The sequence below is a fragment of the Azolla caroliniana genome, unplaced genomic scaffold, assembly GCF_043228905.1.
Source record: "Azolla caroliniana isolate FFs.n. ecotype wild unplaced genomic scaffold, voAzoCaro1.0.p SCAF_4, whole genome shotgun sequence".
NCBI lineage: Eukaryota > Viridiplantae > Streptophyta > Polypodiopsida > Salviniales > Salviniaceae > Azolla > Azolla caroliniana.
Window position 1 is genome coordinate 23895244 of NW_028230439.1, and position 5422 is coordinate 23900665.

General features: G+C 38.5%; 1 pseudogene; it reads right to left on the minus strand.

The window, feature by feature from the left end:
• Nucleotides 1-741: 741 nt before the first annotated feature.
• LOC147865529 (germin-like protein 8-2 pseudogene) lies at nucleotides 742-1795 on the minus strand (annotated as a pseudogene).
• Nucleotides 1796-5422: the final 3627 nt, after the last annotated feature.

Genomic DNA, 5422 nt, shown 5'->3' on the forward strand with positions numbered 1-5422 from the left:
CATGTCATGGTCACATACCAATAGAGTGTCACACACATGCTCAATGATGTTGTTTCCCTTAGTGTCTGACATGCCATCAAAGGGCCAACTCCATGCACATCACTTGAGTTTCCGAGACATTTATGTACCATCAAGTGCTTGCACATCACTTGAGTCTCTTAGCATTCCATGTATTATAGTCAAGGGGCCATGCGCTTGCTCAATGACGTGTGTCTGTTGTCGTTCCATGCACATATTTGGGTATAAAACCACACCCATATTTCCTTCTACTTGGCAATCAGTTGAAACTTGATATTATTGTTTCTGTTCCATTTCTACCGTTGCAACCATAACACAATCATCCCAGAATTTGAAGAAAAATGGGTTTTGCAAAATACTAAACGTATGATTTTAAGCATGTGATGGATATTTACTTTTGAATGAAGGACATAAGGTGATATATGTTTGAGGGATATAGAAGATAGGATCAATATACATAATTACCCTCTACAATAAGAGGGACAATTATGATTTAATTTCTGTGAAAATGATAATTTAGAGAATATCGTGCTTTAAACTTGGAAATGTATAAGAGTCAAAACTATTGAAGAGGGCGACTAATTGTGACATGCACGCAACGGTCCGAATTATTATAAAAGAGTCACTTCCTAGTTGAACTAAGCGTCCCCCTCTCTCTCCTGACTTAATGAGATCCTTTCATTCTTTTAAGTAACAAATTAAATATAAATGATACACACCAAATATGAGAATAACAGGGAATTACTTAAATAGGAGTACAGGCCACAATTAGGCTAAAACAGCTTACTTAAAAAAGACAAATTTTACATAAGTATACACATACACACACTCTCTTCTACTACTTCTTATCCATTCATTTTATTCTTATTTCTTATTTCTTAGCAACACACACACACACACACACATATATATAGCTCAATGTGAGTAGTATTGGTAGTGGTGATGGTGCATGGTCAGCCCACAGTTGGGGCCACTCCCTTCCTCAATGCCTTTACTGTTGCCTTGTCCACTCCGAATGCTTTCTCGAGTATCTCGTCGGGAATCTGAGGTTTAGACCCGAAGATGACGGCCGCCACATCCTCCCTTCCGGGGTTCTGGCTCCCGAGGGCCGCAATTGCCCTGGCCGGCTTCTCGTGGTCAGGATTTATCTGATAGTGGACTAGGCCTCTGGGGAACACGAAGAGATCCCCGGGTTGGAGGGTTGTCTGGAAGAGAGTGTAGTTGGGCGCGGCCGACAAGAATGCGACCACGAGCGTGCCCTCGGCCAGGTATAAGGCCTCGCTCGCTCGCGGGTGCACATGTGGAGTATTGAGACCATTGGGCTGGAAGTCGAGGCGGGCTATGGAGAGGCCCAGAGTGTTGAGCCCCGGGAACACGTTCACGGTGGCGAGGTTCACGGCCGAGCCGAGGGCCGCATTGAACTCGGCCGAGCTGCGTAGCGCCTCGGACGTGAAGTCGGACACGGTGACGGTGTCCGCAGGCTTGCAAATGTAGCCATTTATAGGGATGTTGGAGCCGAGGTCGGCCACACAGAAATCTTGGAGGGGGTCCTCGTCCGCGGCTCCGACAAGGAGGACAAGAGAGGATGCACTAAACAACATGAGTACCATCAATGTGAGTAAAGCATAAATGCTTGTGTGAGGGGGTGAGGAGGTGATGATGGAGGAGGCCATGTTAGTTAATTATGAACTTTGTATGAGGTATATTCAAGCTAGATGGTTAATACTTGAACTTTGGCTTTTTTTTTAGGTCTTTACCCTTAGCACCTTCTCTTTAATGTCATGTCTATGGACAGGGCTCTTGCACTCAATTTATACTAACCACAACAAGAGAGAGAGAGAGAGAGAGAGAGAGAGAGAGAGAGAGAGGGAGAACAAAGCCAAAATGAAATGTAGATTGAAGATTGACATCATGAAATTGTGTGTGACAATGGCCCTCCATCCGTCTCTTTTGAATACATTGGTAATCGTCGTGACAATCAATCGAATGCGAGCACAACACGTCCGACTTCACATTTCGAAAGGATCAGTTGTTTGGTTGAAATTCTCTAAGAGATGTTTCATTATAATTTATACCTTGCCATTCGATCTTTGATGAGTTGTTCATTTAGCGGACTACTCTTGGTGTCTTCTTCATCTTTTAAATTAAAGCATTGTACATATTAAAACAAAACAACACGACAACATGAATAGCCCTTATTGTCCTTGCTACATGACTAGTCAATATCCTATGAAAGAGGACATGATGTATTGAATGAGATACGTGATGTATTGAATGAGCCCCTCTCGCCACACCGTTGGAATTGGATGACACTAGAAAATATATAATTTACAAATACTATTTTATTTATATGAACCTTGTCAATATTTTGTATTTCTTTTAAAAACAACACATATTTGTATCCTACCTTCCTAAGGGAAACCAACAAAATTTGCCCTCTCATTAACCCAATAGATCACCTTTGATACACTTACAAGTTATGAAACATTGATTGTTGGAACTTCGATAGTAATTGGTTGAATAACATTGTAGATTGTAATGAGGACACGTTTTAATTCATATTGGCTCTCATCATTAGTCAAGTGTGATCAAGTGCAAATAGTTATAACTTTACAACCCATTCTAAATTATTTTAGAATTGCAAGGTACTATCTTTCGAGATCTAGGTTACAAATGCTCTAATAAGTTGAAACTCCTTGTAATATCTAAGGGTAGTTTTTGGAATTTTTAACCATGTATTATTTCATGAGATACTTCATAACTTTTCAACCTGTTTAGGCCCTAGGATATCCTCCTTTTCATGATGAGCCCCTTTAATGTATCTTCTACATAACATATCCTACCAAATTTATGATTGTTTATGAAATTCGTAATCTTCGATAGTTAATACTTTCTTGTTGTCAAAAAGTCAACCTTGTGCATGACTCACAACATTGAGGTGATGAAACGAAATTGAGCATGGATTAATAATTAATTGATAATGCTTGAGGGATGTTGAAGTTCTAATCAATTGGTAATCGAGAACTTTTGTCATGTCAAAAAGTCAACCTCTTGAGTGTCCATCTATATATGCATGTTGCCAAGTTCCAACATTAGTTCTTTGTTGCGTTTTAATTTGTGGGATCTTGAACCTAGGTTCAACACATAGAATTTGTGTTTAAATCATCAACCCCTTCTAGATCCTATTTTATATTGATTAAGATAAAGGGTTGTTTTCGAATAAGTGCCACTTAAGCTAAAGGACCATATGTGGACATACATTATCATGATCTCGTGTGTCCACGTGAAGAAAAGCATCAAAACTCTAGGTATATGAAATGTTGGAGTTTTGGACGAATATATGACTAGTAGAGAAGTGCAAGGTGAATGTTAAGATAACAAAAACATGCACCTTAATTGGCAAGAGCTTACTCCCAAAATGAAATTGTCAAGGGTTTGAAACCTACGAAGTTAATATCTTGACTTTAATTGATCGAATGAAGGATGCTAATGTGAATGATTTATTAATCAACATATTCCTCACACCATGCACCATGCACTTTGAGAATATAAGTATAGGTGCACACTAAAAAAGAGGAGAGTAGTATTTTTAATTGCAAGAGGAGCTCTATGAGGGACAAGAGAGCTCATTTTCAAGTAAGGGATTCGATACTAGGCGGAAGCACTATCAAAATTTCATCTGAGCTTAGGATTGTGACACAAGGGGGCATTCATGACAAAGTTGTCACTTGTGGGTACACTAAATTGAAACTCGAGGATCTCCTCCTGAAGTGTTCTTCCTATTATAATACCCCTATCTTACCTATTGTTGTTTTGGCTACTTCATAACGGAGTTGAGACTTGGTCTCATTTGTATCTATTCAATATTATGAGACTTTTTTATGTAATATGAGATTTTAATACCTACGAACTTTAATTTGGTAATCCTATAGTAGTCTTTTGTAAATCATAATCAAACAAGGATCTCTATGGATTTTTCTACTCGAAAATCCAAACACAATGCTTGAAGATATGCAAATTTGACAAAAGATGGATTCTGGAATCAAGCACCAAAGTATTCATATAGCCGACGCAAAGAGACCACTATGAGGTTGTGGCAAAAGTTTCTAAACATGAATCTGAGCTATCAATGGAAAGTTACGGGAGAAGGGAATTTCATAAGACGAGGATTGCCTACCACACGTAGAATTCACTTTACACTTTATGGAACATATTAAGTCTATACGCAATAATTCCTTAGACATATTAAGTCTATACCCAATAATTCCTTAGACCCTTCTTTTTTCCCCAGATACCCCTCAATTACCAACTGTCAAACTATATACATATATATAAAACCTCTATTTTCTAAAGATCCCCTTGTCCCTTTATTAAGATTAAACTCAACGAATTCACACACATTACAACACACTATCTCTACACATCCACATAAAAACAAACATACTTAATTGCCGAGGCCCAGGACTAGCTGGCTCAAGTTGCAGAGGAACCAAGAAGTGAAGTCTAAGGGGGTGATGGAGGAGGGGGCCTTGCAAGGGAGGGGGCCATTGATAAGGAATGGTGAGGCGAGGTTGGTTACACAGAAATCTCCGAGGGGGTCAGAGTCGGAAACGGAGACAGATCGAAAGATGGGGATTGTGTGGAGTAGGGAGAGTAGGATTAATGCAATGGGAGCCATTTTGTGTGGAAGTAAAGTCTACTATTTGGTGATTTACAAATGAGCCTAGAAGATGGTTATATACATAGTATGAACCATACGTACCATACGTGCATTCGCATTCGTGAATGTTTCAATCATTTGTGTAAGAAAAACACCCTCAAAGAATGATAAATACCATACTTTTGGATTAACTATTTATTATGAGGTAAATAAGCCTAAAAAATGGGGGGGAAACAAAAAAAAAACACAAGAATGTTTGAATAACATTCGCATTCGTTTTCCAACATAGGAAAACGAATGTTATGCTAGACGAACACGAATTTTACGTACTATGGTTATATATAGGTAGGTAGGTAGGTAGATACATACATACATACATACATACATACATACATACATACAATGTGCCATGGTATCCATTAGAGCTACTAGTTCTAGTGAAAAAGAGAGGACCCTAATCCATCCTACATTATTCATTCATTCTTGCATTCATGAGAGGACGTTTAACTGAAAATTGAACACATCAACTCTTCATTTATTCTTTCACTACCCAATTGCTAAAGCAATAATTTATAACTAAGTAGAAAATTATAGTTTACTGAATAAAACTCCATCTATTATTACTACTTCCAACTTAACAAAACACAACACAAAAGAGTGTGTATTGAAGTCCCTTAATTATGTCCAATTTTAGCATTGTAGCTTGGGATAACCAAAACGGGTAGTTCTAACAAGTGTTCCTAT